Below are 24,627 nucleotides of genomic sequence, written 5' to 3'. Positions count from 1 at the left end.
TAAAAATTTGTGTGCCGTTGTAGTACATGTATTATGAATTTTGGATGTCTCTTAGACCTGTTACTGCGAGCTTAAGTTGAAACTGTATGAAGTGTGTTATTACTTGAGATGGGCAAAACTGTTCTTTTCAGAGATCGAATCAGACCTGGTCATTCACTGGAACGAGCTAGCACTTTTTCATGACTAAACACCCACCATTAACTCACAAAAACAAGTAAAAGGAAGGTATATTGCCTTTTTAACTTAAGTCCCTAAACCATTGTTATCTAATTTGGTCGTACTTTCAATCAACATATAAATCAATAGTTTTCAATATGCACTTCTGAGTTGCACGTTGCGCAGTGAGGTTTAGAGATTGTAGAAAGCGCTGGATATGTGGAAGTTTCAGAAGCACTGATATTGTATTTGTGATGACTGGCAGTACCAAATCTGAGATGTATTCTGCTGTGTGTCTGTCTTCGAATTGTGACCACCTTATAGGTATGACTTAGTTCACTCTTCTCATCTACGAAACGTGCAGTGAGTGCATAGAAACTAATGTTGTTTACACTCATCCACGCATCAGAAGAAGGACGGACCGCCTTTGCGGTGGTCAAATCTTTAATAATTTTTTCAAATAACTCAAGATGCAGACTGGGCTTTGCCCAAATTATAATTAACCAAGCCGTAAAACGTTGTCAACGTCTCTAACTCCCAGTCTGCAGCAATTATATATATTCAGCTGTAGAGAAAGGATGGTATTCTGTGCAAATCACTCTTAAAAGGTGTACATCCTGTGCCATACTTATATTTCATATGAGTGGATTTACAGTATTACAGGTATTACAGGTATTACAGTATTACAGGTTGTTGTAAGCAGTTGGGGTGAAGGCATCACAAAAGGAAGTAATTGAGGACTCGCTATAGAAACTGACAACACTGGTGGGTTGGATACAGCTTGAGACTCAATTTGTCTTTCAGATAGGATACCTTCACCCGAGGCAGAAGCAGACATCAGTGAGAACAGTGCACGGGAAATAATTTATCGAATTTCATAATCGATTGATGGCATGATCGGCTTCTTGACCCACATCGTTCCAGTGGTACTGTATGATGTGTATCACTCACGAGATAGATTTTAGCTACAGTGCGACGAGAGAAAATTATGCCTCTAACAGTTATAAACATTATCTATTCAACGTATGAAAAAACAGTGAAAACGAATGAAAACGATGATAAATATTAATTATTTATATAATATTCTATTATGTAATTGGACATATCGATGTGTATCATACAAAGACAATGGTAATTGTAATTTCCTTTTATGATCTGCGTTTGTCTTCCTTTTTTTCTTTTACCTTTTGTTGGTTGGCTTTTGTAGGTTGCGGACGCAAATCGAACTGAGGTATGTTAAGAAACTGTAATTATTTGTTAATTATTACTTAAAAATACAGTTCATTATTATTATAAATATGAGTGACTAATTATTTGTAACTTTAATTCCTCTCTCAGTAAGCATTATCTGTGTTAATTATTTCTTTCCGCTGCAAGCAGCACAGCCATTGATGATAGCGATTTGTATCGTGTTTTTGTCTGTGTTTTCCTTAGAAACAAATCAAATGTTTGCTTGATGAAGTCTAAATAGTGCACAATACGAAAGAATATTTAATAGAGTTTAATAAGCATTTTAAATATTCACTTATTTGCTCTAACAATAGAAAGTCTCTATCAATTGTCTGCCGCCATCTTAACAATTATCTCAGCGGCAAATTCAAATTTAAATTACGCAACTCTGCAGAATAAATGCCGAAGGTGATACAAATGTGTGAAAATAAATGTGCACCGGTGGTCCCGAACTCATTTCAATGAAAATGATTCGAATCAGATTGGTTCTTTAAAAACAATGCTCATAGCACGATCCGTATAGGAAACTTTTCGAGCTGATGTGTGGAGCCGAAATTAATTACGCTCGAGTTGCGAAGACTATTGTTTCAGGTAACATACGTGATTGTTGTTTTATTTATTTATTTATTTATTTATTTTTTGTTTGATGCGGCCCGCTACGAATTCCTTTCCTGTGCTAACCTCTTCATCTCAGAGTAGCACTTGCAACCTACGTCCTCAATTATTTGCTTGACGTATTCCAATCTCTGTCTTCCTCTACAGTTTCTGCCCTCTACAGCTCCCTGTAGTAGTACCATGGAAGTCATTCCCTCATGTCTTAGCAGATTTCCTATCATTCTGTCCCTTCTCCTTATCAGTGTTTTCCACATATTCCTTTCCTCTCCGATTCTGCATAGAACCACCTCATTCCTTACCTTATCAGTCCACCTAATTTTCAACATTCGTCTACAGCACCACATCTCAAATGCTTCGATTCTCTTCTGTTCCCACAGTCCATGTTTCACTACCATACAATGCTGTACTCCAGACGTACATCCTCAGAAATTTCTTCCTCAAATTAAGGCCGGTATTTGATATTAGTAGACTTCACTTGGCCAGAAATGCCTTTTTTGCCATAGCGAGTCTGCTTTTGATGTCCTCCTGGCTCCGTCCGTCGTTGGTTATTTTACTGCCTAGGTAGCAGAGTTCCTTAACTTCATTGACTTCGTGACCATCAATCCTGATGTTAAGTCTCTCGCTGTTCTCATTTCTACTACTTCTCGTTACCTTTGTCTTTCTCCGATTTACTCTCAGACCATACTGTGTACTCATTAGACTTCCGTTCAGCAGATCATTTAATTCTTCTTGACTTTCACTTAGGATAGCAATGTCATCAGCGAATCACATCATTGATATCCTTTCACGTTGTATTTTAATTCCACTCCTGGACCTTTCTTTTATTTCAATCATTGCTTCTTCGATGTACAGATTGAGGAGTAGGGGCGAAAGGCTACAGCCTTGTCTTACACCCTTCTTAATACGAGCACTTCGTTCTTGATCGTCCACTCTTATTATTCCCTCTTGGTTGTTGTACATATTGTATATGACCCGTCTCTCTCTATAGCTTACCCCTACTTTTTTCAGAATCCCGAACAGCTTGCACCATTTTAAATTGTCGAACGCTTTTTCCAAGTCGGCAAATCCTATGAAAGTGTCTTGATTTTTCTTTAGCCTTGCTTTCATTATTAGCCGTAACGTCAGAATTGCCTCTCTCGTCCCTTTACTTTTCCTAAAGCCAAACTGATCGTCACCTAGCGCATTCTCAATTTTCTTTTCCATTCCTCTGTGTATTATTCTTGTAAGCAGCTTCGATGCATGAGCTGTTAAGCTGATTGTGCGATAATTCTCGCACTTGTCAGCTCTTGCCGTCTTCGGAATTGTGTGGATGATGCTTTTCTGAAAGTCAGATGGTATGTCGCCAGACTCATATATTCTACACACCAACGTGAATAGTCGTTTTGTTGCCACTTCCCCCAATGATTTTAGAAATTCTGATGGAATGTTATCTATCCCTTCTGCCTTATTTGATCGTAAGTCCTCCAAATCTCTTATAAATTCCGATTCTAATACTGGATCCCTTATCTCTTCTAAATCGACTCCTGTTTCTTCTTGTATTACATCAGACTAATCTTCACCCTCATAGAGGCTTTCAATGTATTCTTTCCACCTATCTGCTCTCTCCTCTGCATTTAACAGTGGAATTTCCGTTGCACCCTTAATGTTACCACCGTTGCTTTTTTTAATGTCACCAAAGGTTTTTTTGACTTGCCTGTATTCTGAGTCTGTCCTTCCGGCAATCATATCTTTTTCGACGTCTTCACATTTTTCCTGCAGCCATTTCGTCTTAGCTTCTCTGCACTTCCCAATTATTTCATTCCTCAGCGACTTGTATTTCTGTATTCCTGATTATCCCGGAACATGTTTGTACTTCCTCCTTTCATCAATCAACTGAAGTATCTCTTCTATTACCCATGGTTTCTTCGCAGCTACCTTCTTTGTACCTATGTTTTCCTTCCCAAGTTCTGTGATGGCCCTTTTTAGAGATGTCCATTCCTCTTCAACTGTACTGCCTACTTCGCTATTCCTTATTGCTGTATCTATAGCGTTAGAGAACTTCAAACGTATCTCGTTATCCCTTAGTACTTCCGTATCCCACTTCTTTGCGTATTGATTTTTCCTGACTAACGTCTTGAACTTCAGCCTACTCTTCATCAATATTATATTGTGATCTGAGTCTATATCTGCTCCTGGGTACGCCTTACAGTCCAGTATCTGATTTCGGAATCTCTGTCTGACCATGATGTAATCTAATTGAAATCTTCCCGTATCTCCCGGCCTTTTCCAAGTATACCTCCTCTTGTGATTCTTGAACAGGGTATTCGCTATTACTAGCTGAAATTTGTTACAGAACTCTTTCTCCTCTCTCATTCCTTGTCCCAAGCCCATATTCTCCTGTAACCTTTTCTTCTACTCCTTCCCCTATAACTGCATTCCAGTCGTCCATGACTATTAGATTTTCGTCCCCCTTTACATACTGCATTGCCCTTTCAATATCCTCATAGACATTCTCTATCTGTCCATCTTCAGCTTGCGACGTCGGCATGTATACCTGAACTATGGTTGTCGGTGTTGGTCTGCTGTCGATTCTGATTAGAACAACCCGGTCACTGAACTGTTCACAGTAACACACCCTCTGCCCTACCTTCCTATTTATAACGAATCCTACACCTGTTATACCATTTTCTGCTGCTGTTGATATTACCCGATACTCATCTGACCAGAAATCCTTGTCTTCCTTCCACTTCACTTCACTGCCCCCTACTATATCTAGATTGAGCCTTTGCATTTCCATTTTCAGATTTTCTAGTTTCCCTACCACGTTCAAGCTTCTGACATTCCACGCCCCTACTCGTAGAACGTTATCATTTCGTTGATTATTCAATCTTTTTCTCATGGTAACCTCCCCATTGGCAGTCCCCTCTCGGAGATCCGAATGGGGGACTACTCCGGAATCTTTTGCCAATGGAGAGATCATCATGACACTTCTTCAATTACAGGCCACATGTCCTGTGGATACACGTTACGTGTCTTTAATGCAGTGGTTTCCATTGCCTTCTGCATCCTCATGTCGTTGATCATTGCTGATTCTTCCGCCTTTAGGGGCAATTTCCCACCCCTACGACAAGAGAGTGCCCTGATCCTCTATCCGCTCCTCCGCCCTCTTTGACAAGGCCGTTGGCAGAATGAGGCTGACTTCTTATGCCGGAAGTCTTCGGCCGCCAATGCTGATTATTTATCAAATTTTAGGCAGTGGCGGGGATCGAACCCGGGACCGAAGACGTTTTGATTATGAATCAAAGACGCTACCCCTAGACCATGGAGTCTGCGTGATTGTTGTACGCGGCTGATATTCGGTGGTTTTAATAATCATTTTGATGAAGATAACTGCTTCCATCTTAATCAATAGTTGTAAGGAATCTGTTGTATGAACTGTGATTTAGTTACACACAACTTACAGACAACACTTTAACATGACGTTAACTTGCAGTTCTTTAACAACTTGATCAAATCTTTAGCTGGGAGAAAAATAATTTAGTAATTACTCAATGTAATAAAATAAGATTATCATTTCCATTTATAAATCAGTTGAATACCAAATCCCTGAACAACACAGCAAACGTTCAGAGGTAGCCATAAGTAGTATTAATTGAATATACTGGCTGCGAGAAGAATATTTTAAAGTGTTATTTGTGTATATGTGTTAGTTATAAGATTATTTTGTGTCAATTGGTGCTTGTCAGTGATTTATATATTGGTTGTGCTATATTGCTGAGAGAATGGTTAAACAACAGAAAAATAATCCGAGTGAGCATACTGATGCAGAGATGGCATCAGAGTCTCAGGTAGAACAATCTTCCCAAAATTCTGTCGAATTATTAGAAAATTTAATTTTGAACGATAATTTAGAAACTGATGTCCAGAGTGATAGTAAAACCGAGGAGTTTCCAAAACAAACTGACACTCCTGGATTCAATCAGTTAGGAATTAATGACTATATTTCTTCTGGGCAAGGGGCAGAAGTTAGCAACGCTCAAGCTGTGTCCATACAGGATATGCTAACAGCATTTTTTGAAAAGTTTACTATTAAAGAGCAGGAGTGTGAAAAACAACGCGAGCTTAAAGAGCAGGAGCGTGAAAGACAACGTCAGCAGGAAAAGGAAAAACGTAGACAGGAAAAGCTTATAGAAAAACAGCAACAAGAGCTCAGGGACCAAGAAAAGGAAAAGAAATTTACGGAAAAGATAAACAATATTTTTCTGGAAAGAGATAAAGAAATAGTCAGTAGGGTAAATCAAGTGTAGGTCGATCGTGATAATGCTATTACTATCCATTTTAAGCAGGAGATCGATGCAGTAAAAACCACTATTGAAACGTTAACAAACATTCCAGTTCAGGTCAATAGTATTCAAACAAGTAGATAGACTAGAGAACCAATTCAATGCCTTGACTACCGCTGTGGAAACAATGCAGGAGGACATTCCCTCGGAAATCCGAAAGCAAGCCCGAACAGAAGTAGCCAGGGTGCTGAGCCCTGAAAATCAAAACTTTGAAAATCTGACAGTATGCAGTAATGGCAACACTGGTACTGACAGGGAAAAGATCGCAGATAATCTGACGGCGAATTTTACTGCACCAGAAGGAAGACAAAATTTTGGTAATCAACCGATATTACCAGAGCAATATGTGACACCAAGGAACAATAATAGTGGAACAGAATGTACTTGTAATGAAGTAACCACACCACCTGCGAATGATAGCAATTCCATGCACTTAACGACTTTGATGCATGAAGAAAGCCTAATTAAGCATAGACAGTTTCAAATATTTAACGAAGAAAGCAAGAAAAACATACATCCAGTAGTTTTCATTCGAAACTTCAAAAGTGTTCTTCCAAATCATGGTCGGAAGAACAGAAAATACAGTTTGTGGTTTCGCATATTTCTGGTGATGAGTCGCTCTGGGCATTAAATGCAGCAGAAACTTGCAAGACTCTCCACGACTTTGAGAAGGCGATCCTTGATCAATTCGGGTCAGCTTCTACTCAAGAGCGACTCCGTAAAATAGTTTACAATGCAGAAATGTACAATCCGAAGTGAGGTTCCTTAAGAAAGTACTTTGAAAAATATATTAACATGACCCGGTACTGGGATGAGCCAGTAACCACCAGAGACTTATTGCGAGTGTTAAAAGCTAGATTACCCATACATATTAGAGAAAAATTATTTAATGTTACAGACACCGATCTGAAAGAATTTCTGTCTGTAATTGATTCTCTGGATCTATTGCAAGAAGACGCCAGAAAACATTCTGACGTGATCAGCAATAATAATAGTCCTAATAGAAAAAATTCATGGAATGGAAATAATGGAAATAGGGGCGAAGGTAGTCCAAAGAAAAAGAAAAATAAAGGTAGTAGTAAAGGAAAATACAACAATAATAATAGTAGTAGGAATCCATACAACCAAAATTTTGGTTTCCCTAATAATAATAATAACAGTAATCATCAAAATGCCGAAGAAAACCAACAACCGAATGTAATCAGAGGCCGTAACACAATGAAAACCCAACCAATAACAATAGCAAACGAAAGAGACAACTGACAACAGGTCAGACAGTCCATATAAAGACAAGCCTAAAAATATACGGGGTGACCGTGAATATTGGCGACAGCCAGAGCCAATCATTGGCAGCCGCAGCAAAATTCTATAAATTCTGGTCAGCCAATAAATTATGTACAGGCCATACCTATACCAAGCAATCAATATCCACCGTGGTGGGATCCAAGCAGGCTACCTCCGACTGATAACTCACAAAATGTTAGAATCGTGGAGGTACCTTCGGAAGCAAAACAAAACACTCAGAAGCCAACTAACTGATTTCGGTCCCTGTAGGCCTTCGCAAGGTGACCGAGGCCAACAATGAAGGCAATAGGTAGACAGAACAAAAAATAAACATGGTACGGTATCAGGATGGCAACAGGATAGAAGATGAGCTATATCAGGTACCTGCTGTCTCTGATAAGCCACAAAGGGAAAATATCCAGGCAAGTGTCACCGGATCTGTAAATGGTGTAACAACTACTATTCTGCTTGACACAGGTGCGAATGTATCAGTTACGAACACGCAGTTTTTCAAGAAGGTATCGGAGATAAAGAGATTGCCCATTTTGCCGGTTGAAAATTGTAAGGTTATAGGGACATTGGGAAAAAAAGGCACAGAGTATAAAATACCAGACACAGGTGGAAGTTTCCTTGGGAAGTGATTGCTTATTATGCACGTTCCTACTAATGGATAACTTGTCAGTACCGGTGCTTCTGGGTCTTGAGTTCCTTCGGGAAAGGGAAGCTGTAATTCATCTCGCCCGTGGGACATGTGCACTGAAGTACCAACAGCGCCCGATAACATTAATGCTGATTCGGGAGTTCGGTGCGAACCTTCCGCTGATGAGAAAAATGAATCTTTCTGTCAGCAAACAGAAGTTGTTAGTGTTGAATCATAAGCACCCACAGATGTGTCACAATAATCGAAATAACGATGCACCCAGCAACGTGAGTGACATCGTCACTACAATAGGCGGGAAAGCACAGGAGGCAACTTGCCTTAATGCTTCAGAGGCTAGACAATTAACAGAATTACTATCAGGATACCTCGAAGTATTCACTGAACGCCCAGGAATCATAAAAGATTACCAGTATAATATGAAAGTATATCCTCACAAGACCTATTGCAGAGCATCTTACTCGGTCCCCTGGACTAAGAAAAACGAAGGGATAGGAAGGACCATTCAGAAGTGCAAGTCACTACCTCATAACTGTAAATATAATGTTTATGGTAAAATAATTATCAGTAAAAATATGATAATATTATGTATGTATTAGTTTATAAGCTTTTATGTCAAGTATTACACTGTAATGTTCTTCAATTATTTGAACAAGGAGTAACGAATCCCCACAATAAATGTATTTTTACTCTAAAAGGGATAAATGACTTGATAAATACTTGAGGGTTGTTGCATTAAATGTGAGGAATTTTACCTTCCTATACGAAGGATAGAAATGATTAAAATGCTTAAATAATATACTTGTTCGTGTGTAAGAATGGATATAACAAAAATATTTACATAAGATTGAGTCATGTAGACACATACGTGGCGAGTGTTGGTGGTGTGTGAGCTGTATGACTGAGAAAAAAATAAAACTAAAATAATTATATATACTGCTTTGACCACTAGTGAAGCGAAATCTGAATGTGTACTGATTTACGTACACGGTTTCATTACAAAGTCATTTAAACTGCTCTTACGAGTAACATTCCGGTTAGGTAAACCAAACATGGACATCTGTCCCAAAAGCATGGTGAACAACAATTCAAAAATTAAAAATGGAAAGATATAAATATTATGTATCCGTTATAAAAATGGAAATGTACTTCTATCTGGACAGTTCAGTAATGATCTCATGGTCAAGATAATGTAATAGAATCTGAAAGTTTTATATTGTCTCATGCTCATTTGGCAGTGTAAAATTTTAAATTTTGTTATTCAGTCATGGTAATATGAACTTATGTGCAAGTGTACCAGACCTCATTACTTGAAAAGTGTCATTTGCATATAGATTGTCTGTTCAGAACTGTGAAAACTACTGACAGCAATCAGAACAGTGAAATGTGTTTAGCAGGAACTAGTGGACACGTGAAGAACTGTGATTTACATTGTGAATAATGATGAACAGTGATAAAACCTGTGATCACGTAACCTTGGAATGTCAAAGTTAGAAGCAACGCTATGAACGTTGAGTACTGTTGACTGTATTAATAATTAACTTGAACTGACGACCTTTAATAGTTTGATACGAAGCGTCTCCTCGTGCCAAATTTATGTGAGAGACTGTACAGCCAGCCGCGCGGCAAAACATTAATGCAACGTAAGCTACGCAGCGCGTCGCGAAAATATTTACATTACGCTTAAGTAAACGATGAACACTACGGACACTTGTATGATTAACGGTGTAGTGTTCAAAATGTGCATATTGTGATAAACTTACATGTGAATCACTACTTTGTGTTGAACAGTTTCAAAATACAGAACATACTCCAAAAACAGTCTAATTCCATCCGTGTGAATGCAAGTGAAATGGACTCTAATAAACTTTTCCACAGGATGAGAATAGTAATTATCTTGTCACTGATGCTTATATTTTAACATTTCATGTACCCGTCTTAAACTGAGGGACGTGGGAAAGAGATACAAGACCTGCTGCAGCGCGACTTCTAGCCAGCAGCAGATCCAAACCACGATGCAGCCGACAGCAACCGACACCCCTCCGACTCGGCCGGAGGCGGTATAGCAGCAGCCACTACCTGTCTGCGGTCCAACAGCTCGACACGAGGGCGGTCTTACGACGTCAGCAGCAAATTCTTATGACATTCGATAAATGAGTGACTTTGGAAATGGTTCCGATATACCACCATGAAAAAAACAATCATTATCTCAGATTCTTACAATAGAGTCATAACATTGCATTTTCCAGCATATTTTATTTCAATCATGTCAAGCCTGACTGTTAAAAGTAGGAGTCTGTATTTTCTTGAAGCCCCTAGGACGGTTTTATTCCCGGTTTTCCGAGTCCAGTGAATCCAAATGAGTTGGGGAGGGGGGATAGGTTAATCCGGGAAGTACCCGCAGCAATTTCCGAGATAATACAGTCACTGAAGTCATTTAAAGTACTCGATTCAACTATAATTTAATCATGTGTAAAACAACATTGAAACTAATCATTTGCATCTTGAGAGTAGCAAATCTACGTGGACTACGTGGACTGATAAAAAAATGTACAATAGTTAAACTAGTTCTTTTTCTCAGCCAAAGGGGCATTGTAACATCCACGAGATCAATTTTAGCTACAGTTGGACGAGAGAAAATTATGCCTCTAACAGTTATAAACATTATCTCTTCGACGTATGAAAAAACAGTGAAAACGAATGAAAACGATGATAAATATTAATTATTTATATAATATTCTATTATGTAATTGGACATATCGATGTGTATCATACAAAGACAATGGTAATTGTAAATTCCTTTTATGATCTGCGTTTGTCTTCCTTTTTTTCTTTTACCTTTTGTTGGTTGGCTTTTGTAGGTTGCGGACGCAAATCGAACTGGAGGTCTGTTAAGAAATTGTAATTATTTGTTAATTATTACTTGAAAATTTAATTTATTATTACTATAAATATGAGTGAATAATTATTTGTAACTTTAATTGCTCTCTCAGTAAACATTATCTGTGTTAATTATTTCTTTCCGCTGCAAGCAGCGCAGTCATTGTTGATAGCGATTTGTATCGCGTTTTTGTCTGTGTTTTCCTTAGAAACAAATCAAATGTTTGCTTGATGAAGTCTAAATAGTGCACAATACGAAAGTATATTTTATAGAGTTTAATAAGCATTTTACATATTTACTTATTTGCTCTAAGAATAGAAAGTCTGTATCAATTGTCTGCCGCCATCTTAACAATTATTTCAGAGGCAAATTCATATTTAAATTACTCAACTCTGCAGAATAAATGCCAAAGGTAATACAAATGTGTGAAAATAAATGTGCACCGGTGGTCGCGAACTCATTTTAATGAAAATGATTCGAATCAGAGTGGTTCTTTAAAAACAGTGTTCATAGCACGATCCTTATAAGAAACTTTTCTAGCTGATTTATGGAGCCAAAATTAATTAAGCACGAGTTGTGAAGAATATTGTTTCAGGTAACATACGTCATTGTTGTGCGCGGCTGATATTCGGTGGTTTTAATGATCATTTTGCTGAAGATAACTGCTTCCATCTTAATCAATAGTTGTAAGGCATCTGTTGTATGAACTGTGATTTAGTGAGTCTTACACAACTTACAGACAACACTTTAACACGACGTTAACTTGGAGTTCTTTAGCAACTTGATCAAATCTTTAGCCGGGAGAAAAATTATTTAGTAATTACTCAATGTAATAAAATGAGATTATCATTTCCATTTACAAATTAGTTAAATACCAAACCACTGAATAACACAGCAAACGCCACAGATGCTTCGATTTTAGATGTCTCTTCAGGTTTGATGATAAGCCAGAAGCAATGGCAACTATTTGTTGACAGTAGCGCCATTTTACTTCTTCTTTCATTTTGCTAAAATGGTACCTAACATCGCTCGTAATTATTCTAGACGACGGAAGTATGGATGACATACTGTTGTGCAGCGCTTAAAGGTTCACTGGTAAAATTAGAATATTTACTGTTAACATAGCCATTTTACATTGTAAAATCTTAAAGCGAGAACAAATATTGATGCAGCAGATTCTATAATCAGAAGTTATGGAGTAGGGTGTAGAACTCGGTGATCTACGAAACATAGACCCACAGTCGCGATGTTTGTATCATATACGAAAAGGTCTGAAACAGTCATAGTGATTAAGAAACTCACGTAGACAGGCCCGATTATCTGCGAGAATTTTACCGTTGAAAGATAAAAATTTTGAATAATGTGATATCTGAATTTGGGCTACATAGCGCGTGAACAAGAGACGGCAAATTAATGTTGCAGATATAGGGAGCAGAAAAGCAGTACAAATGAACTCTAAGGCCTGCGATCTAGGAGGTGTGATCTTGTCCAATCATGTAGCCACTAATTCTACCAGTGTGCCGGTATTGTTACTGTAGAACATAGTTGGCCATCACTTTCAACTTATTGCGATGAATTTCGCCTTATAGTTCAGAATAACGACATCGACATCTTTCCTCTAACGAACACTGTCACCTGGAAAAAGCCAAATATGCTCTCCAGTTTCCTAAATATAGACTCGACTTCCTAAGACAACACAGAAGTAACAGATGAGAAGGTCGAGCGGTGGCATACAAACTCTTTGACTTACTATTGACTGTGCTACTAATATCACGTGTAATAAAGAAAAATAAGTCAAATATATGTTCGTAAACATCAAATCCACTATGAAAATGTGCCTAATGTGCGTCCTCTACAGACCGCAGAAAGAAACAGAGGTAGCCTGTTTCAAAACTGGTCTTTCAAAATTCAATTCGACTTACAAACATACAAATAATGCTGGGAACACTGACATAAATATTCTGCCCCTTGAATGTGAAATTCAAGTGTGTAATTTCTTCTTCAAATGTAACAGAATTTCAGCTTTCACCTACACACAATACAGCCTATAGTCAGGACACGAGATCCAAAATCAAATAAATTCGTAACTGGAATATCAGCTGAGCACATCATGTTCATGACTTACTCTCCAAAATATGCAAGGAATAAAACTGTGCCAACATACAGAGACGTTAAGTGTACCATTGTACCTGATCTTGCAGCGGAGGCAGAAGAGATAATTTGGGAGACGACTTCCATAACATTCGTGGACGTGAAAGAACAGCCAAATGGATTTATTAGCAAACTATCTCTATTGCACAATAAATATGATCTCCCAAAGTCCAGAAACGTGAAGGGAAAACCTGCACTTCGGCTAGCAGAAGGGTTAACACGTTCATGAATCTCGGAGACATTACACATCGGACTTAGAAACGACCTCCTATCCTTAAAAAAAATTCATTACAAGCAGAAAGCAAAGTCAATCAAGATGAGAAAAACAATAAGTAAGACATGCCAGTACACTAATCCTAAACATAGAGCCCAGATGTTCTATGGAAATGCCTGTGTGATCTAGGGAAGTATAGGCAAAGTAGAAGCTGCAACCAAATAACTGAACCAGTACTTGATTTTAGTGATAACCATCATTGAACCGCAAACAAAACATAAACTTACTGGTTGTTTCACGGAGGTGAATGATTTTAGACACGAAAAATTCTTTCTTCAGCTCACAATGCCGTCAAAAAATACTTCAGCTTAGTATTTACTGTCTAGGGCTTACTATTGATCTACTACTACTCATAGTAATTACTGCTCCGTAGATCTTGAAGCTCTTGCGTGGACAACACAGCGAAAGGAATCGTTCCCGTCAGAATACAATCCGGTTGCTTAGAACGGTGGCAGGGTACATTCTGTATGATGGGAGAGTGAATGTAGACATTAGAAAACAGCCCAGAGTGGAAAACTTCAGTGAGCGGATTAAAGAATACAGAAACAACTGGATGGATTATGTTACGAGGATGGAAGGCGGCAAATTACCAAAATGGATGATAATTATTACCGAGTGGGCAGAAGACATTTAGGAAGGCCGGCCGCTGTGGCCGAGCGGCTCTAGGCACTTCAGACTGGAACCGCGCGACCGCTACGGTCGCAGGTTTGAATCCTGCCTCGGGCATGGATGTCTGTGATGTCCTTGTGTTTAAGTAGTTCTAAGTTCTAAGGGACTGATGACCTCAGATGTTAAGACCCATAGTGCTCATAGCCATTTGAACCATTTCGGAAGACCGAGAAAAATCAACAATTTCAACCAAGAGGTAAATGACTAATACATCCTGAGAAAGAAGAAGAGAGATTATATTCAAAATATTATGATTTTTAAGTAACTGTGATTGTAATAAATTTTGTAATTACATATTAAACTCTGATGTAAGAGGAAACCTCACGGCGTTACTTTGTTCAGGTTAAAGGAATAAATAAATAATTATGCCTAGTATGTAGGCTGCCCCAGGATGAATGGTCAATATTCAAGGACATGACAGAAACGAATATTTGAAGCAGAAAATTTAGTGTTGACATATGAACTATTGTGAATGGTTTCCGAGATAGAAAATATTTAGTGTACATTGTTCTTTATTTTCTTTATTGTTCAGCAGACAGTCATTGTTTACAATATACCGTAGTAGCATAGAAGAAGTCGAGACGACTAATTTGATATAGGACACGTGGTCTATCAAATCGGGAAACCACCGCAAACTGGCTTACCTACACCTCAACACATGCATATTGCGCTAGATTATCTGTATTCCCTCGCTCTCTTTACACGACATGTAACTCCTCGTGAAAAAATGAATGACACCTTTTTAAAGGAAATTTAACGTAGTTTAATTTTGTACCGTAACAGGTTTTGGCTAGTGGCCGCGGATCTCGTGTTATTCAAGAGAAACGTACAGAAGTAACTTTATATATGTTCCATCTCAGAAGCCATTTGCAGTAGGCCCCATGCCCATATTTAGTTTTTTGCTTCTAATCATCGTTCCAGTCTTATTTCTGCATATTGACCATTTCCACTGAGATAACCTTTATACATGGACTACCACGTATGTTAAAGGTAATAATGTGTTACAATTACTGTTATATACTACTGGCTATTAAAATTGCTACATCAAGAAGAAATGCAGATGATAAAAGGGTATTCATTGATTTATTATACTAGAACTGACTTTTGATTACATTTTCACGCGATTTGGGTGCATAGATCCTGAGAAATTAGTACCCGGAACAAACACCTTTGGCCGTAATAACGGCCTTGATACACCTGGGCATTGAGTCAAACAGAGCTTCGATGGTGTGTACAGGTACAGGTGCCCATGCAGCTTCAACACGATACCACAGTTCATCAAGAGTAGTATTGTGACGAACCAGTTGCTCGGCCACCATTGACGAGACGTTTTCAATTGGTGAGAGATCTGGAGAATGTGCTGGCCAGGGCAGCAGTAGAACATTTTCTGTATCCAGAAGGGCCCTTACAGGACCTGCAACATGCGGTCGTGCATTATCCTGCTGAAATGTTTCGCAGGGATCGAATGAAGGGTAGAGCTACTGGTCTTAACACATCTGAAATGTAACGTCCACTGTTCAAAGTGCCATCAATGCGAAGAAGAGTTGACCGAGACGTGTAGCCAATGGCACGCCATACCATGACACCGGGTGTTACGCCAGTACGGCGATGACGAATACACGCTTCCAATGTGCGTTCACCGCGACGTCGCCAAACACGGATGCGACCATCATGATGCTGTAAACAGAACCTGCATTCGTTCGAAAGAGTGACGTTGTGCCGTTCGTGCACCCAGGTTCGTCGTTGAGTACACCATCACAGGCGCTCCTGTTTGTGATGCAGCGTCAAGGGTAACCGCAGCCATGGTCTCCGAGCTGATAGTCCATGCTGCAGCAAAAGTCGCCGAACTGTTCGTGCAGTGGTTGTTGTCTTGCAAACGTCCCAATCTGTTGACTCAGGGATCGAGACGTGACTTCACGATCCGTTACAGCCATGCGGATAAGATGCTTGTCATCTCGACTGCTAGTGATACGAAGCCATTGGGATCCAGCACGGCGTTCCATATTACCCTCCTGATTCCACCGACTCCATATTCTGCTAACAGTCATTGGATCTCGACCAACGCGAGCAGCAATGTAGCGATACCATAAACCGCAATCGCGATAGGTTCCAATTCGACCTTTATAAAAGTCGGAAACTTGATAGATAGTACGCATTTCTCCTCCTTACACGAGGCATCACAACAACGTTTTACCATGCAACGCCAGTCAACTGCTGTTTGTGTATGAGAAATCGGTTGGAAACTTTCGTCATGTCAGCACGTTGTAGATGTCGCCACCGGCGCCAATCTTGTGTGAATGCTCTGAAAAGATAATCATTTACATATCACAGCATCTTCTTCCTGACGGTTAAATTTCGCGTCTGTAGCACGTCATCTTCGAGGTGTAGCAATTTTAATGGCCAGTAGTGTATGTAGTATCCTATCCACCCATTGTAACTAAAACCTACATAAAGGATACCAACACACCGACAACAGCAACTATTAATGCAACAGATATAGAAGAAGACATGATAGTACATCTAACACGAACAGTCACACAACAAGAAAACAGAAGACCAACAAAATGAGAAGACTACTTAGAAAGAATAAAGAGGTCAACTCGGATGGAGTGATGCCGAATCAAGAAAGCGAGTTGCAAGCTGTATCACTGTGCCAAAATCACAGCGAACAGAGTGACTTCTCAAGTCTCCGTGTGGTCTGGTCCGTGCGAGCTTGTCCGTGAGAGTGGGGAGAGCAGTGAGCTACCTTGCATCCGATCAGCAAGAATGGTGGGGGGAGCAATGAGCCAATGTACTTTGGAATCCAATCCCTGAGAATGGTGGGGAGCAGTGAGATAGAGCGACGTCTTACGGTTCGATCGGTGAGGGTGGTTGGGAGCGCTGAGCTGTTGCGAGGAGAGTGATGCCTGGATCGCTTTGCGATACGCTGAGGGGGCTGCTTTTACGACGCTCGCTGCTCAAACATTTAGACTGAGATGCAAAGTCAAAGGATAAGAAGTAACAACTCACTCAAAAGTGTGTAAACGTTTATTGGGTTTTTTTAAGTTTGAGACATTCTTTTGAAATCAAGAGCAGGAACTTGATGCTGCAAGTTGTTTCTGCCTTAATGCGTTGCACGGAAGCATCGTTGATTGTCTGCCTCGGTATCTGTGAGCTCAGCGCAGCGGACTGCGAAGTCAAGGGACTCAGGTTCTATTCCTGATTGGGTCAGTTATTTATTTCACATGGAGTCTGGGTGCTCTGTTATGCTTACTTTGTGTACTTGAGTGCGTACTGCCCGAGAGCCAATAAACTGGAAAAAGTAATGAAATGGAGCTTTCTTTGTATCCTCTTTTCATGGATCAGGAAAACTTCGTGTATTAATAAGATACACAAATTCACATCTGCACATGGTCTATAATGCATTGCTTCCATTCCACCAGCATAGCGCAGAATTTTCATCCTGCTGATTACAGCCATCAGAGACGCATTTTGAAATCAGATGAGCTACCATTCAATTTTTCCGAATCATCCTTCATCCACTCCTTAGAAAGATTGAGCTCTTTGAATCAATTCGGCAGCGGACTGCCCATCTCTAGTTACTACTGCCAATAAAGAAAAGGGGCGATCATTTTTATTTTGAATTTGGCTACGCTTCAGCAACGGCTAGAGATCTACAAACGAATCCAAATCAGATAACCAGTTTCAATAAAAGGTGGTTTTATTCACCGTTTAAGCACAGGCTCGACAGATGTAAACTCGTCTTCTTCAGAAATACGTGTACCCTGAAGACAATGTATCAGCAGTAGGCACAATACCCCGAAACATATATATCAAAATTACGCGTCTTAGGACACTAGATCCGCACAAAGGGTTGGGAATATCAGTAACCATAACCAAAGGAATAAAAAGTATTACTTAGTAAATTCCTGTATTTTAAATATTCTTATTTGACAAGCCCTGCTGAAAGGAGCCAGCATATTTCATAACGTATACGACGATGTGCGCTTACAGCATATTTTCATTGAGCAGATGTCAGACCGCTTCACTATTTCGTGTTCCCACAACGTTAAATTTCAGTAAGTACTACTTGTTATTCATTTGGTTATGCTTTAAGGTGTATGCGATATTCCGCCCGCATCTCGTGGTCGTGCGGTAGCGTTCTCGCTTCCCACGCCCGGGTTCCCGGCTTCGATTCCCGGCGGGGTCAGGGATTTTCTCTGCCTCGTGATGGCTGGGTGTTGTGTGATGTCCTTAGGTTAGTTAGGTTTAAGTAGTTCTAAGGTCTAGGGGACTGATGACCATAGATGTTAAGTCCCATAGTGCTCAGAGCCATTTGAACCATTTTTGTATGCGATATTCCCACTCCCTACGGTAAACCTAATCTCTGTAACACGCTTAATTTTGACATGTAAGTTTCCGGATTCGTATTTATTACCGTTTCATTGTCTTCAGATTACATGCATTTCTGAAGGAGATGGGTGTACGTCTGACGAAAATATGGTCAAAGGTTGAATAAAGCCACCTTCTGTTGCACTGGTTGGCTGCTTTGGATTCATTCAGTGATCATTTGTTTATTATCTGAAAGTACTGTACTTATAATCCTCTACTACTTATATAACTTTAATGTTAGAGGTTTTAGAACATGCTCTACAGTTGATGTAGAAAATGCATATGTTATACAACAGAGTAGCAATAGCAAAGATACTGTTAAAAATGCCGACTGCCACTTTAGGTATCTGTCAGAAAGACAATTTGATATCTTTTTAAAAAAAAATAATTCATTACATATAGGAATGTAGACTTCATAATCAAACGACAGAGCTGAATAGTTATATACAATTAGGAGTAACAAGGGCAACTACGTTTCGTTGAATTAAACATTGTGTTAATACAATAGCCTCTCTATTCCGGAGGTGTGTTCACATGTAACAAGCTCTGTACGTGACTGTACTCATTATCCGAACGCCCTATTTTGTTTTAATTACGTGTCGTCAGATATATGACACAGCTGGTGATGGATATATCCGCACTCCACGGAGACATAATTAGCGCTGCATCAGCAGCAACATCACACTCTCAGTTCTGACTTACGTCCAGTGTCCACGCTTGCCCTAACACGATTACAGAAAAAGTGCAGCATTATTACAGAGGAGTGGAAAACCGCTCCTATCGGAGCATAGAAAAGGCGAGTAGTATCCAGTTTATTAAAAATAATGATTGAAAAGTGGAAAATCAGCTGCCCCACGCTACCGTCTTCAGCACCTTTTCCCAGATATTTTGACATGCGAACAAATTTTGACTCTGCAACTCATTCAGATTAACCAACCCATCGCTGCAAGTTGCCCATACCATCCACAACCACTTCCCCTTTCACACTCACTCATTCAGCCCAGCTTACTGTGATTATCTCGTTGTGTCTCTTTGTCACTGTCTCGTACTCACAGTCACAGTCCCCTTCGTTCTGTCCTACTACTGTTTCTTCTCTCTGGCGTTGTCTCTGTCTTGCCGTCCCTTAATGCTACTATCTCATTCATTCATTCCCACTGCTGCTGTGTCTTCTCACTGTCACTATATCTCCCTCTCTCTTCCTCTCTGTCTCTCATTATCACTCTCACCCAGTTCCACCTTCTCTTTCTCTTTTATTCCTCTCCCAATGGCACCATCTCATTCGTTCTTCTCCTTGCACTGTTGTGTTACTGTCAACTACTTCCACTACCACAGTGTCCTCTGTCTCTCTCACTGCCATTGTCTTCTTTCCTCCCTCGGTACCACAAACACTGTCTGCTATCTTACTGTATTTGTTACTTTTTCGTCTTTCCCAATGTCACTGTCTCCTCTCTCAGCATAAAACTGCACGAATATCTTCGTATGCCAAAATCTTTAAAAGTGGTGAGGATGTGTGTATGAGGTAGCTGAAACCCCACTTTTTAGTCAGTCCTTTAATGAACAGGAACATATTCTTCTTTTCTGAGCTCCGATGGGAGCATTATCGGCTGGTTCCTTTCTTTTCCTTGCTACAGCACCCATTCGCATGAAAAGAACATTATGGGTCAGTAAAATCTCAATAATTTTCTTATATGAAAGTGAAATAAAGCGGAATTGTATAACATCACACCTCAAGCGAAAGTTTTCCTTGTGCTTCAGTACTACAAAAACATGGGGTTTCCAGAATCCTTCTGATGATAACAGAGACACTTTACAGTATATTTCTCTTTGTTGCGTCATTTTTATCTACGTCTTCACCTTACTCAAACACGTCTATATTTTTATAAACAGGAAAAGTTTGAAGCTCTTTATCTCAGAAACGGGTAAGAATAGCAAGAAAGCGTTAAAGGTCATTAGAGAAAGGGATCTTACGAATATATTGTAAAAATTTCAGCAGTCTGCTGTACGTAGCTGTCTTGAAATCAGCGGCTCGTTTTTGATACCTAAAAAACATGTTTGTAGGTTTTTTTTTGGGAACCGCACTTGAACTAAATGTTGCCTCCACAAGCCCCTAGGGTACATCGTTGACCACACCTTATTCAAACAGAACCAACGTATTTGCTTCATCTACCTAAGCTGGAGACAGTATGTAATATTCTAATTTTAACCCTACTCCGTAAGATACATATTAACAGTTAGACGATCCATCTGATGGTTATAAAGCCCATGAGATACCCAAAACACTCGCCAGTGTCTTCCTATCATCAGTGTAACACGAGGTATGAGTCCCGTAGAAATCCCGTTTTTATGTGTGGGCCTTTTAGTAATTATTAGGTAGAACATGCTGTTGCATGCCTACCGATATTACGAACACGCAGTATAAACAGCCTGTCATTGAGTTACCCGCCTGCAACTGTCAACCTCTAAGAAAACTTTGAAACGTGGTCATAGAAAGTCTTACAAAATCTCCGGAAGCAATCTCAGCCGTTAGTTAGTCGGTATGGATGTTTATTCGCGTTAATCTGTCGCCACATCGGAGCGTACGGTCTTACTAACAAGGGAACCTTTCCATCGCACCCCCCTCAGATTTAGTTATAAGTTGGCACAGTTGATAGGCCTTGAAAAACTGAACACAGATCAATCGAGAAAACAGGAAGAAGTTGTGTGGAACTATGAAAAAACTAAGCAAAATATACAAACTGAGTAGTCCATGTGCAAGATATGCAACATCAAGATCACATGTGAGCTCAGGAGCGCCGTGGTCCCGTGGTTAGCGTCAGGAGTCGCGGAGTGAGAGGTCCTTGGTTCAAGACTTCCGTCGAGCAACAAGTTTAATTTTTTTTTTATTTTCAGACAATTATCAAAGTTCAGGCACTCACACATAATCAACTTCGGTCTCCAAAATTCCAGGACATGTTCAGATTTGCTTGGACATATTCAGGATTTCACGGTCTACACAAGGAAAAATTAGAAACCGTTAGAAACCGTTAAAAACATATGCTTTGACAGAGCACAGGGAAAACTATGCGACAGTGAAACTGTTGCATTCATTTGTTGCAGTTTCTGTGACACACTCTTATGTTTTCATCCCTTTTTTGGGAGTGATTATCACATCCACAAGAAAACCTAAATCGGGCAAGGTAAAACCCATTCGCCAAGTGTACTAGTTAGGTGAGTCGACAATATATTCCTGTCATGTGACGCACAAGCCGTTACCAGTTTCGTATAGAGTATATCAGACGTGTTTTCCTGTGGAGGAATCGGTTGACCTATGACCTTGCGATCAAATGTTTTCGATTCCCATTGGAGAGGCACGTCCTTTCGTGTACTAATCGCACGGTTTTGCGGTGCGGTCGCAAAACACAGACACTAAACTTATTACAGTGAACAAAAACGTCAATGAACGAACGGACAGGTCATAACTTTGCGAAAATAAATTTTCCAGTAGAGAGAAGGCTTGAACCAAGGACCTCCCGTTCCGCAGCTGCTCACGCTAACCACGTGACCACGGCGCTCCTGAGTTCATAGTATCCTTAATGTTGCATATCTTGCGCATGGACTACTCAGTTTGTATATTTTGCTTATTTTTTTGATAGTTCCACACAACTTCGTCCTGTTTTCTCGATTGGTCTGTGTTCAGTTTTTCAAGGCATATCCACTGTGCCAACTTATAACTAAATCTGAGGGTGGTGCGATGGGGAGGTTCCCTTGTAAGAGTATGGGTTGTTGCCCTACGCACATCAGCTTTTAGTATCTATAACTCTAGTATGTAGTATCAGGACGCATTAAACGGTTCAACAGGGTACATTAAAAACAGGGTATCAAACATAAGTGGATGAAGACCTGTATTAGTGACAGGAAAATGTCAAATAAGTGGCGCTTCAGGGTTACACGGTGTAATAACCGCTAAAACGGTTACTGCGCATAACGTCGAATATTCCCGTGGGAAACATGTGGAAGAGTCAAAGAGTGTCTTCTACCCTGTAGCTGCAGCTGCAACCTATGCTGGATTTAGTAGGCTAAGAGAATACATGATACCTTCACATCGTGGGAAATCATACAGTGGAGAAGTGTCGTACTGTTAAAGACCGATGCGATGAACATATGTCACTAAGTCAAAAGTTAGCTCCTGCTTGCCACTATCTGGATGTGAGACACGGCGTTAATTGCGGAAGAAACAAGATGACCTTGCCCGCATTGAACGTCCATTCGTTATTGTCGTATTAAGTCCCTAACGAGTAAGAGCGACTAGCTCGTAAGACCTCTTTACGGGTTATTACAGCTTTTACAAAGATATATAAAAGAAAATCAGAAATGCCGTAATTATTGTTTTAAGACGATACATAAAAGATAATGAGGTGCATTGCCATTACAGACATGCGATTCACATAACGGTTAAAACGCATAGAGATGACGATAAATCTCCTGCTCTGATGTAAAAAAAATTAGTTATTATACTAACGATGAAGCAGCAATGAGGTCAGGACGAAATACAGGGGCTGGGGAAATAAAAACGGATATCTGGGATACTATCAATAAAATCTTCTTGGTTTACAAGCCGTGTCACTCCGAATTAAACACTCGGGCTTTCGACAGCTGTCTCCGTTATCCTCACCAGGAGCTGCGATCACTGGCTGCCGCAGATGGCACGATGTTTTTGCAATGGCAATGTCTCCTCTACGGTGACGACATAACGCGCAGTGTGTCACTGTTAGAAAAACCACGGGAGAGGAAATCGCAACTGATGAGTTCTTTAGCAGTTTTCAGTGCTGCCGGGACAAGGAGGTAATTTCTCGCTTTGCTGCAGTCAAGCACCACGTTCGAGCTGTGGAAAGGATATTGGAGAAGACTAGTCATGGCACAGTGAGACAGCGTATACGATACAGAAAATACGAGCTTGCTTTTCGTGCTGGATTGCCATTTACATCTGGCATCAAACCTGTCGCCGTGCGATTGGAAGTGGGTAGACGTAGCGACGGCAGCGCAATAGCGTTCGCATTTGTGCAAAACGACATCTAAGCAAGGTTCGAAGTGTGACCACATAACTCGCTGAGGTGCCGATATGCAGTCCAATAAGGCCCACAGGACAGTTGTGAATCTTTACAACCAAAAATTGGGCGATGACTCTGTTGTAGCGTTGAGTAAAGTCTCCATCACAGTGACGTTTAAAAACAACGAATTCTGTTAGTGGATTAAAAATAATGCATTAGGCATCTCTCGCGCGACGTAGCTGAGGACATCAGACTAGCAAGTAGCCGTATCGTAACGAAGGCGAAGCTACGGAAATCCCTTATTAGCAGGGAAGAACGACATGGTTCACGCCTATTACTTGAGAATGAGGACTTGGTTGTCTTCTCAGCCGATAAAGAAAATGCACTGTGGTCATGAACACCAAAGACTGCCACCAGAAGGTGCTGCATTATTTAGAGGATGATACATATGGCATAATTAGTCGCGATCCAATAAAGGATGTCGTCAGAAAAAACGAGGAAGTTGAGGAACAAATCACGATTCCAAAATAAATGACACGGAAGTTAATGCCACGTGCTGCCAGTCCTCCCAGACTTTGGACTGCCGAAGATACACGAGGAAAATTTTCCTCTGGGGCCTCTAGTTGGTGCAATCAGTTCACACAACTGCAGATGACCTACAGTCATTCGTTGAGACCTTCAGGAAAATAAAGCTAAGCCAAAATAGCATAATGATTAGTCAGGACATTGTGTTACTTTTAACGAGAGTGCTGGTACAAGACACACTGGAACTCTTGGCCACACTGATTCCACCTGAGATCTTCTAGCTGTTCCGCCATGCCTCAACGATAACGTATTTTCCGTACCACAAGGAATACAATCAGGTGATGGATGGCAGAGCCATGGGATCTCCACTGCCTCCGGCTGTCTCGAACTTCTTCATAGAACAATATGAGGAGCAAGCTCTGAACTCCTCGAGGTTGCGTCCGTCTTGTGTCCTAAGGTGCGTT

This window comes from Schistocerca nitens, chromosome 5 (assembly GCF_023898315.1).
Source record: "Schistocerca nitens isolate TAMUIC-IGC-003100 chromosome 5, iqSchNite1.1, whole genome shotgun sequence".
Classification (NCBI taxonomy): Eukaryota; Metazoa; Arthropoda; class Insecta; order Orthoptera; family Acrididae; genus Schistocerca; species Schistocerca nitens.
The sequence above is the reverse complement of the archived record's forward strand: the minus strand, read 5'-3'. Positions refer to the sequence as shown.